The following is a 12,412-nucleotide window of genomic DNA, read 5'->3' as shown; positions in this document are numbered from 1 at the left end:
ACTCCTATTTACCCCATGAGGTCTTCGCTCTAACTTGGCATGCTGATGTTGGTAATATCATGCATATGGTGCCTTGCATTGCTTACTGTATACATCAAAGATGTCATCTGCTTAGTTTAGACATGCTTTGTGTCAATGCCATCTGTTTAGTTTCTTTATCATATATGTGAATCATGCAATGCCATCTTGTTTAGCCAGGCATCATATATGTTAATTTTGCAATGCCACCCTGGTTAGCCAGTCATCTTATATGTGAATTATATCATGCCATCATTTTTTCTATTACGTGTTAAATTTTTCAACAATTTTAGTATATTCAATTACTCTTCCTGTGCATCAGCCATTCGTCAGGTCATGGAAAAATCTGGAGTGGAAACAAGGTCTTCAGAGCAGACAATGCTATCTGACGAAGCGCATGTCTTGCTGGTTATAGATAGCTCCTCAGAGGAGGATTTAGAGACAGATGACCAGTCCTATCCCCCCCCCCGATGTGCATGCTCTAACTTGGCAGGGTTATGTTGCTCATATCATGCGTATGGTATCTTGCATTGCTATGTCATTTGCTTAGTTTAGACATGCTTTCTGTGAATGCCACCTGTTTAGTGTCTAATTACCATATATGTGAATTATGCAATGCCATCTTGTTGCAAGACATTATATATGTGAATTATGCAATGTTATCTTGTTGCAAGGCATTATATATGTGAATTATGCAATGCCATGCTGTTTAGCCAAGCGTCATATATGTGAATTATATCATGCTGTCCTTTTTTTGTATTTCTCATTGCTTTTGTCGACAATGTTTGTATATTCAACTGCTCTTCATGTGCATCGGCCATTTGAATTGGTGATGGAGAAATCTGGAGTGAAAATAAGGTCTTCAGAGCGGACAATGCTACCTGCTGAAGAAGATATCTTGCTGGTTACACATAGCTCTTCAGAGGAGGATTCAGAGGTAGATGACCAGTCCTATTATCCCCCTGAGGTGTATGCTCAAACTTGGCAGGGTTATATTACTCATAGTATGCATATGTTGTATTGCAATGCTTAGTTTTTACATCATATACACAATATTGAATGTCATCTCGTTAGTTGACACATCATATATGCGATTGCCCTCTCCTAACTTCCTTAGTATATAAATCATATATTTGAATTATATCATGCCATGATGTTTACATAGACAGCGTGTATCTGAATTATGGCATGCCAACCCATTTTCTAAAGACATAATATAGTTATATCATCTCATCATGTTTACATAGTCATCATATTTTCAATTATGTCATTCTCTCGATGAATTATATCATGCCATCATGTTTCCATCGACGGCATGTTTGTGATTTATGGCATGCCAACCACTTTAATAGACACATCGTATAGTTATATCATGTCATCCTATTTACATAGTCATCATATTTTGAACTATGTCATTCTATCATGTTTAGTTAGCCATCATACATGTGAAATTGTGTCATGCTATCGTATTTAATTAGCCATCATATATGTGAAATTATGTCTTGCTATTCTGTTTGGTTAGACAACATAAATGTGAATTATTTCATGCCCTATTTTCTTCCCTACTATCCATTGCACCTGTCTATCTTACAATGTATGTACATTCAATTACTTTTCTTGTTTATCAGCCATTTCAATTGGAGGGGGTGATGGCAGTATGTGTGGGAGTAAAAACATAGTCTTCAGAAAAGATTGTGCTACCTGTCAATGCAGATAGAACCACAGTTGTACTTTCCCAAGAACCAGCCCACCACACATAACCTAGACTCACGCTGATTGTACCTCTACGCAGTTGGACAGAGAACCGGCTACACCCCTTCTAACCCCAACCCCAGTAGATGGTAACCCAGTTCCTTTTGACACAGCACCGTCTCCACCACAGAGCACCCAAACCGAGCAGTTAGTAAGGCAACTACAGTGCCCAAAGCACGAGGACCACCACTCCGAACCCCAAGTCAACGCTTAAAGCAGAAGAATAATTGTTCTCAGGTCAGGTTCCGTAGCTATGGTGCATACTACTTTGCTCTTGCATCACTATATTTACTCATAGCAACTAATTTCAAATTTCAAGGATGCAATTGAAACTCCAATGGCGCAACAGGTATGTTTTAAACCTGTTTCTTTAACGTGTTTGCTGTTGTAACTTGCTCTATGTTGATTTCAGTTTCAATTGAATAAACAGTTATGTTCTCATGCCATGCACATTACAAGTGTTGTTATTGCTGTGTAGTTTCCCACACTTATATTCTGTCAATGCTGCTTTGTCTTAAATACATATGATTCGAACTGTATCTATCTTGATTTGGCAACATAGATATATTCTTGTTTCATGTTGTTATCATGTCCACCTTACTACTGAACTGGTTTACGAAAATGAGTTTAATGTACTACATTGTAAACATGTGATGTGTTTGTTTGTTTCTCTTTTAGAACACGGATAAAATATTGGAGAAGAGTGCCCCGTTATGCAATGGTAAAGGAAGTAATGCAGATAAGGTTCAAGATAGTGAGACATCCCTGTTGGTCTCCAAGAAAGCTAATAAAAACTATATTGAAGACACTGAGATAACCCCAAAGTCCTGTCTTGATGTAGTGTTCGAGTTACTGGCCACTACTGCTGGCACCAGCTCTTCGAACTCATTGCCTGAATCAGTTCAGCTTCTTGAGTCTCAACTTCAAGTTGAAATACATCGATTAGATGTTATGCGACAGGAAGCCAAAGGACTGAGGAAGTCCCTGCAGAATTCAGATGCATACTTTCTGGTGCAACAACAAGTGCTAGAGGGTTTAAGCGCCAAACAAGAGAAAGTTAATAAGCTTGCTAAGCATCTTGCCAGCATTATGGGTACCCACAATATTGTTTCTTGAGCTCTTCTGAAGTGGTTTTAGTTCTGGACTTGTTTTGCTGCGGCATTTATATGTTGCTGTGTTCCCTATATTTGCACTGGTGGCGAACTTTGATGCCAAGTGGATGTAATATGTGTAATAGCCGTGATAGCCTACCGTAAGTTGCTTGCTTATTTATTTCCTTATTGTCTTGTTTATTTCTTTGCTTGTAGTCAGTGCAGTTCTTTTTCCACGGTTTGCTAGTGGCTGCAATAACCTATTTTTTAAACTAGGCCACAATAAGCATGGGCTGCATATTTACTGTAGTTACCATTTCCATCATATGGGCCATAGAAACAATGGGCCTTCTACGGGTCATAGAAACAATGGGCCTTATACGAGTCGTAGACACAATCGGCCTTCTACGGGCCGTATCATCAGTGGGCCTTCTACGGGCCATATGATCGGGTGGCCAAACATGGGCCAATAACAGACCGCATTATGGTCGTAAACGGGCTAGAGTTGGAATCATCCGTTCATGGGCCGACCATAATGGGCAGTTGTTAATTGGCCGTATTTGATGATGCTACGAAAACGGCCCAACGTATTAACGGGCCACAAACGTGCCGACTGTAACCTTGGGCTGAATTTGGCCCACAAGCAAAAAATGACAGTAACAGGACGTAAGTAAACGAATGCTGGAAATGAGCCCAAGAATAAATGGGCCCTAAGAAGGCCGAAAGATAACATGGGCTGGAAACGGCCCAACGGAATAACAGGTCATTAATGGGTATAAAGTGATACACTGTTCATTACGGGCCAGTTTCACCATGGGCCATTAATGGGCCAAGAGTTACAAAGGGCCTCATATGGGCCGAAAGATGTCATGGGCCATACATGGGCCAGAAGTTAAAACGGGCTAGACTCATATTAGATGGCCCATATGATGCTACTGGGCCTAATTTGGATAGGTCATAACGGGCCCTGGGTTAGCGGGTTGTAAATGGGCTATATGCGACCAAGCCGTTAACAGGCTTTCCATGGGTCGGCCCGCCACCTTTTGACTAAGTCAAACGGGTTGGCCTTTTCATAGGAATGGGCCTCTGTTGGGTCGTGCCACATGTCGATGTATCATAGGCATATTCTGTCCAATGAGTTGATGACATTTGTCCCAACGGTGAGCCGACACGTGTTTCCTCCAGCCAATGATGATTTTACACGTGGAAAATCCCCATTGGTCGGGGCTGTTAACGGGTTATCAGATCCAAAACCGGACCCTATAGCTTAACGGCATTCCGTTACAGTGGATGCCACGTGTCGGTCACCCTTGATGAAAGCACTTCTATGACGCGCGATTTATTGTCATGAAGTGGACACTTCCGTGATGATAATTTTGGTAATGTCATGGAACACTTCTACGACAGCACATGTATGACTATCTTGATTCTGTCATAAAATCGCCATGGATGTACATGCATGATAGAAAACGTGACCTACTGTGACAAACACGTATCATCACGGAAGTGTATTTTTTTGTAGTGTGACCTCCTATCTTAACTAAGACAACAGGCATGCCAACAACTGGTCTATGTTTATCCTTTCTATCGGGTTTGGCAATTCTAGAAGCTTCATCACAGAAGTAAATAACATGTCCATCGATATTATTGACCAAGAGATCTTTAATCATAGCAACACTAGGTTTGACTCTGATTTGTTCAACTGGTTTGGGTGTTCTAACATAACTTTTGTTAACCACAGTTGAAGCTTTAATATGTTCCTTCATCCTATCAGGGAAAGGTGGTTTTTCAATATAAGCAGTGGGAACAACTGGATCAACATTGTAAATGATAGTTTCTTCTTTAGCTTTTATCGGTTCTTTAATTTCTTCTTTAATAGGCGGGTGATACTTAAACCACTTCTCCTTAGGGATATCAATATGAGTAGCAAAAGATTCACAAAAGGAAGCTACTATCTCAGAGTCAAGTCCATATTTAGTGCTAAACTTTTGAAAAGCATCGGTATTCATAAAAGATTTAACACAATCAAACTTAGGTCCAATACCTAACTCTTGAACTTCATCAAGTTCCCAATCTTCAAAGTTACATTTAATTCTTTCTAAAATATCCCACCGGAATTCAATAGCCCTCTTCATAAAAGAACCAGTACAAGAAGTATCAAGCATGGATTGATCATTACGAGAAAGCCGAGCATAAAAATTCTGAATAATAATTTCTCTTGAGAGCTCATGATTGGGGCATGAACTTAACATTGACTTAAGCCTCCCCCAAGCTAGAGCGATACTTTATCCTTCACGAGACCAAAAATTATATATAGAATTCCGATCACGATGAACTAGATGCATAGGATAGAATTTTTGATGGAATTCCAATTTCAACCGATTCCAGTTCCAAGATCCAATATCATCGCATAGCATGTACCATGTCAATGCTTTTCCCTCCAAAGATAAAGGGAAAACCTTCTTCTTAGGTTCATCTCCGGGTAAACCTGCAAGCTTAAACAATCCACAAATTTCATACACATATATCAAGTGCATATCAGGATGTTCGGTTCCATCTCCTGCATAAGGATTAGCTAGCAGTTGTTCTACCATACCCGAAGGAATTTCATATTCAATATTTTTAGTAGGTGCAGTAGGTTGAGGGGCAACTAATTGTGGTTCCAGTCGAGGTGAAGATACCCCCAACAAACCCCTCAAAGGATTGTTTAGTAGCAAGTGACAATAAATTTTAGCATGTAGTAATAATGTTTCCTTACCAATTTCCACTTACCAAAAGCACTTCACTCCCTGGCAATGGCGCCAGAAAATAGCCTTGACGACCCACAAGTATATGGGGTCAATTGTAGCCTTTTCAATAAGTAAGAGTGTCAAACCCAATGAGGAGCAGAAAGAAATGACAAGTGGTTTTCAGCAAGGTAATGTCTGCAAGTGCTAAAATTGTAAGTACCGGAGTAGTTTGATAGCAAGATTATTTGCAACGATCAAGTAATGATAGTAGTAACAAAAGTGCAGCAAGGTAGCCCAATCCTTTTGAGGCAAAGGATAGGCCAAAACGGTCTCATATGATAAGCAAAGCGTTCTTGAGGGTACACGGGAATTTCATCTAGTCACTTTCATCATGTTGGCTTAATTCATGTTTGCTACTTTGATAATTTGGTATGTGGGTGGACCATTGCTTAGGTGTTGTTATTACTTGAAAAACCCTCCTACTTATGATTAACCCCCTTGCAAGCATCTGCAACAACGAGAAAAGTATTATGAATAAATTATAACCATATCATTAAACTTTTGGATCCAATCGGTCCCTTATGGAATAGCGCATAAACTAGGATTTAAGCTTTTGTCACTCTCGCAACCCATCATCTAATAACTACTCCACAATGCATTCCCTTAGGACCAAATATGGTGAAGTGTCATGTAGTCGACGTTCACATGACACCACTAAGGGAATCGCAACATACATATCATCGAAATATCGAACACATATCAAGTTCACATGATTACTTGCAACATGATTTCTCCCATGACCTCAAGAAAACTACTCACAAATGATAATAATGCTCAAGATCAGAGGGGTATTAAATAGCATAATGGATCTGAACATATAATCTTCCACCAAATAAACCATATAGTAATCAACTACAAGATGTAATCAACACTACTAGTCACCCAAAAGCACCAATCTATAGTTCTGGTACAAAGATTGAACACAAGAGATGAACTAGGGGTTTAGAGGAGCTGGTGTTGTTGAAGATGTTGATGAAGATAGCCCTCCCCATGATGGGAGAGTTGTTGGTGATGATGATGACGATGATTTCCCCCTTTGGGAGGGAAGTTCCCCCGGCGGAATCGCTCCACGGGAGGGCAAAAGTGCTCCTGCCCAGGTTCCGCCTCAAGACGGTGACGCTTCATCCCAAAAATCCTCCTATTATTTGTACTAGGTCAAAATGACTTATATACTAGAAGAGGGGCACCGAAGGTGGGCCTAGGTGAGCACAACCCACCAGGGTGCGCCTGGGCTCCTTGGCGCGCCCAGGTGGGTTGTGCCCACCTGGCGGGCCCGCTCTGGTACTTATTTACTCCAATATTCCTCAAATATTCCATAATAATTCCTCGTAAAGTTTCAGCTCATTTAGAGTTGTGCAGAATAGGTAGCCTGACGTAGCTTTTTCAGGTCCAGATTTCCAGCTGCCAGAATTCTCCCCCTTTGTGTATACCTTGCATATTATGAGAGAAAAGGCATTAGAATTACTCCAAAAAGCATTATTATATAATAAAAAACATAAATAACAGTAGGTAAACATGATGCAAAATGGACGTGTCATGGCTGAGTGATGATGACGGACCGGTGCCATTGGCGATTGTGGGAGAAGCAGACGAGATAAGCTACAAGGAGGGAGGGGAAATGCCAAGCAGGACTCGCCGGCCGTGAAGGTTTATATAGCAAGCCAGTAAGCATTGGGATTTTCGGGGATTTCACCGAGTTGGGCGGGAAACTATGCGATTGCATGGGAATGGGCTCATTACCGTTTGGGCAACAGAACGCCCCCGCGCGCTGCTCAAGCTTACACTCGAAGCCGTCTGCGGCAGCATGACAAGACATGTGAGAGGAGGACGAAAGGACACATACACATACGGTTAATAAAAAATGTTTTCGGTTTAATTACCTACTACCCCCGTCCTGGTTTATAAGTTGTTTATGTATTTTTGTGCCAAATTTTGGCCCAAGATTTAACTAATAAAACATGAATGCATGTTGCCAAAGATTATATCGTTGGATTTGTATTTGAACATAGTTTCTAATTATGTAATTTTTTAACATGCATTAACATTTTGTTGGTTAAATTTAAGGTCAAAATATGGCACATAATATAAAGGGGACTAATAGACCAAGATGGAGCTAGTAGCACACGGCCGCTCTCTACGCAGCGATGCAACTGCCGGCTAGCTTGTAGACGACCATTCCCTGTGTGTTCAACTGCTCTATGCATGTGGTTGCTCGTGGTTGAGGTGGCCGCAGCGCGCTCTGCTTGCGTCCCGCCGCGTGCGCTCTGCTCTCGCGTCCCTCCAGGTGCTCTGCCCTTGTCCCTCCACGCACACTACCAGTGTTTGGGGATGACACACGACCGCGTATGTTAGTGCTACCATTATGCATGCGATTGCACCGGGTGTGGCGCCACGATGCAGTTACCCACTGCAAAAATTGCCATGCGAACGCACCAAGAATCCAGACCGCCCTGTGCTACCTCTTGAGCTTGCATTGGTTTTTCCCTTGAAGAGGAAAGGGTGATGCAGCAAAGTTGCATAAGTATTTCCCTCAGTTTTGAGAACCAAGGTATCAATCAAGTAGGAGATAACGCACAAGTCACCGAATACCTGCACAAACAATCGACAACTTGCACCCAACGCGATAAAGGGGTGGTCAATCCCTTCACAGTTACTTTCAAAAGTGAGATTTGATAGAGATAGATAAACAGTAACGTAAATATTTTTGGTATTTTTGGTCTATAGATTGGAAAGTAAAGATTGCAAAATAATAGATCGGAAACTAGTATGATGTAAAATAGAACTTATATGATGGAAAAGAGACCCGGGGGGCATAGGTTTCACTAGTGGCTTCTCTCAAGATAGCAAATATTACGGTGGGTGAACAAATTACTGCCAAGCAATTGATAGAAAAGCATAAAGTTATGACGATATCTAAGGCAATGATCATGAACATAGGCATCACGTCCGTGTCAAGTAGACCAAACGATTCTGCATCTACTACTATTACTCCACACATCGACCAACTCCTGCCTGCATCTAGAGTATTAAGTTCATAAAGAGGAATTAACTCAAGCAATATGATGAAATCCCATCTTTTTATCTTTGATGGCAACAATACGATACGCGCCTTGCTGCCCCTACTGTCATTGGGAAAGGACGCTGCAAGATTGAAGCCAAAGCTAAGCACTTCTCGCATTGCAAGAAAGATCAATCTAGTAGGCCAAACTAAACCGATAATTCGAAGAGACTTGCAAAGATATCAAATCACGCATAGAAGAATTCAGAGAAGAACCAAATAATATTCATAGATAATCTGATCATAAATCCACAATTCATCGGTTCTCGGCAAACACACCGCAAAACAATATTACATCGAATAGATCTCCAAGAACATCGAGGAGAACATGGTATTGAGAATCAAAGAGAGAGAAGAAGCCATCTAGCTACTAACTATGGACCCGTAGGTCTGTGGTAAACTACTCATGCTTCATCAGGGAGGTCATGGTGTTGATGTAGAAGCCCTCTATGATTGAAACGCTGGAAAGGCCCCTAGATGGGATCTCATGGGTACAGAAGGTTGCGGCGGTGGAAAAGTGGTTTCGTGGCTCCCCTAGATGATTTCAGGGTACAAGAGTATATATAGGTGAAGAAACTAGCTCAGGAGACCCACAAGGGGCCCATGAGGTAGGGGATGCGCCCTACCCCCTGGGCGCACCCTCCTGCCTCGTGGCTGCATCGTTGCGTCTCCGAATTCATCTCCAAGTCTTCTTGTTTCCTTCTGGTCCAAGAAAGATCATTGCGAAAGTTCCATTCCGCCTGGACTCCGTTTGGTATTCCTTTTCTGTGAAACTCTAAAATAGGCAAAAAAACAGAAACTAGCACTGGGCTCTTGGTTAATAGGTTAGTCCCCAAAATAATATAAAATAACATATAAACGCCTATTGAACATCCAAAACAGATAATATAATAGCATGGAACAATCAAAAAGTATAGATACGTTGGAGATGTATCACTCGGCCCCCATTTATTCCTGCGGCCATTTACCTTCATCTCTCACGCCACACGACACAATAAGCATATCCACAACGACACATACAGAGAGGACATCCAGCGGTTCCAATGGCACTCCCCTTGGCTCCAATGGCGTTGTCGGATTGCGGGTTCCGGCAGACCCTTGAGGTTCGAACTCTGGGCTGTGCGCAAAGATCTCTCCTCTACCAACTCGCGTCTCGTCGCCTCGCAAAGGATCTAGGCTACACGATGAACAACACAAGGGACGCAAGGTTTATACTAGTTCGAGCCACCGTTGTGGTGTAATATCCTACTCTGGTTTGTGGTGTGGTGGATTGCCTCTGGGGCTGATGATGAACAGTACAGGGGAAGAACAGCCTCGCGAGGGATGTTCTTGTGGTGGTGTTGTCCCTTTGGAGGGCTTGATTCCAGATGCCTCTATACTATGGTGGCTAGTCCTATATATAGAGTAAGAGGCTCTGGTCCTATTCCGAAATATTGAGCGGGAAGGGCGCCAACAATTGGCCATTTTGAAGGGGAACATCTAGTACACTTATCCTGACTAAAGTTGGTCCTCGCCTGCCAAAGACTCTGACGATGACGCCGTCCTGGGCTCCACGGTGACCTCCATCCTGCCGTTCCGCTGGACCAAAGGGGAAACAAGGACACTACAGAGGCCGGCGCCCGCCTGGCGCCCGACTGGCCTTGATCGTCATGGCTTGCATCACGGGCACCTCATGAGGTACCCCTGCCTTGATCTCTCCGCCTCCTCGCGAGCCAGCCTGATGAGGCTACTCCTGAGGAAGCTTCCTATCGTCCGCCCCGCGAGGCTTGGCCCCTCGCGAGGGTCTTGAGCTTGAGTTGATGAAGATGGGCCGCACTGGGCCATTGCTCGAGCCACGCCGCAGGCCGCAGGCAGGCAAGTATGGGGACCCCCGTTCCCAGAACGCCGATAGTAGCCCCCTGGCCCAAGGCGCGCCCGGACTTGGCTTAGCATAGAAGCGAAGGGGCAAGTACGAAGTGCCGCGGGCCCCAACAGCCTGTGGCCTTGGGCGCCGCATGGCGGTTGATTGGACGTGGGCGCCTCCGCTTCCCCACGATGCCTCGGCAACCTTTCGACAAGACAAGTCCCTGCATGCTAAAACGGGTCATGATTACCTGTGATCATGGAGGCCGAAGGTTGGCCTCCTCTGGCTATAAGTACGGAGTGGTGCGAGCCCTTCCAGTCCATCTTTCCTTGCTCCACCTCCCTTTACCTCACTCCTCCTTCAGCTCATCGACAATGGCACCGATCCACCAGTTCTCGGCTAAAGAGAAAGGGAAGGCCCCCCCGACAGGGTCCCGTCCCACTTCCGCTGAAGAAGCGGCCGGTACCCTGCCGCCGAGACGAAGGTGCTCGACAGGAGGTGTCGAGGCCTTGGTACGAGCGGCCTCCTCCTGGATACCCATTGCGCTTGTACGCCCGGGCCGAGGGCCCTGGGGAAGAGGGTGACGAGCGGCACCGCCCGCGTCGCCGGCGTTGCCGATGGATCACGGCGGTGCGTGTTGTTGTAACACCCCAGATTCGATGCCCCAGGTGTCTGCCAGTTATTCGCCGTAGTTGCCATGTCATCTTCTTGCGTGTTGCTTTTTATCATGTCATCATGTGCATTGCATTGCATACGTGTTCGTCTCATGCATCCGAGCATTTTCCCCATTGTCCGTTTTGCAATCCACGCTCCTATGCCCTCCGGCGTCCCCCTCTTCTGTCTTTCCGTGAGTGGGTGTTAAACTTTCTCGGAATGGCCCGAGGCTTGCCAAGTGGCCTTGGTATAGCACCGGTAGACCGCCTGTCAAGTTTCATGCCATTTGGAGTTCGTTTGGTACTCCAACGGTTAACCGGGTAACCATAAAAGCCTCCTTCTCTTTGCAGTCCAACACCCCTTCCAAAGTGGCCCAAAACCCAGCAAACTCCCCTCCATGCTCTCGGTCGTTCGATCATGATCGTGTGGGCGAAAACCGCTCCTCATTTGGACTATCCTAGCTCCCTCTACCTATAAATATGTGCCTCCCGTCCAAATTCGCGGATAAATTCGCAGACGAAACCCTAGATATTTCCCCTCCGGCCGGCCGGATCCGGCTTCTCGCGCTGCCGCCCGCCATCCCCGGCTTGCCGCGTCGCCGGTGCCGCCCTAGGCGCCGCCGCCGCCGCTCTGCCATGATCTCTTTGTTATTTTGCATCTAAATCCCCTCTTGCTTATTGGTTCTTCTAATTCTTCTCGGTGATTCATTCTCTTTCTTCAGTCATTTTCATTTCTAACGGTGGTTCGTTCAAGATTCTTTTCCTTGATCATCATTTTAATCCATTCGATCTTTCCAGTCCTTCCGGTGGTTCATGAAGGCCGTCGCAAGTTTGTAATATGTCACTTGTCAATCCTTTTCAAGAAGGATAAGTAGTATGAAGAATCCATTGCTTGTCATCAATTTAATTTGATGAAGGATAAGCATACAATAAATCTTATTCTTATTTCATCCAAGTGAGTAATCCTTTCCTTCGGAGTTTGTTCTTGATGAATAAATTCTAGTTCCAAGTGTTTTCATCTTTTCTTTTCCAGAGTTCAAATTTCCTCGGTCATCTCGTCGGAACCTCCAACTAAATCATCGCAAGGCTCATCTTATTCTTACATCCTTCATTCTATCTCATCATCCTTTTGTTACCGGAGTTCTTCATGGTGGTTCTTCATGATTTAATTCATCCTTCAAGTGTTCATCAAGATTCTTATCGATGGA

Source organism: Triticum dicoccoides, chromosome 4B (assembly GCF_002162155.2).
Source record: "Triticum dicoccoides isolate Atlit2015 ecotype Zavitan chromosome 4B, WEW_v2.0, whole genome shotgun sequence".
NCBI classification, from domain to species: domain Eukaryota; kingdom Viridiplantae; phylum Streptophyta; class Magnoliopsida; order Poales; family Poaceae; genus Triticum; species Triticum dicoccoides.
The sequence above is the reverse complement of the archived record's forward strand: the minus strand, read 5'-3'. Positions refer to the sequence as shown.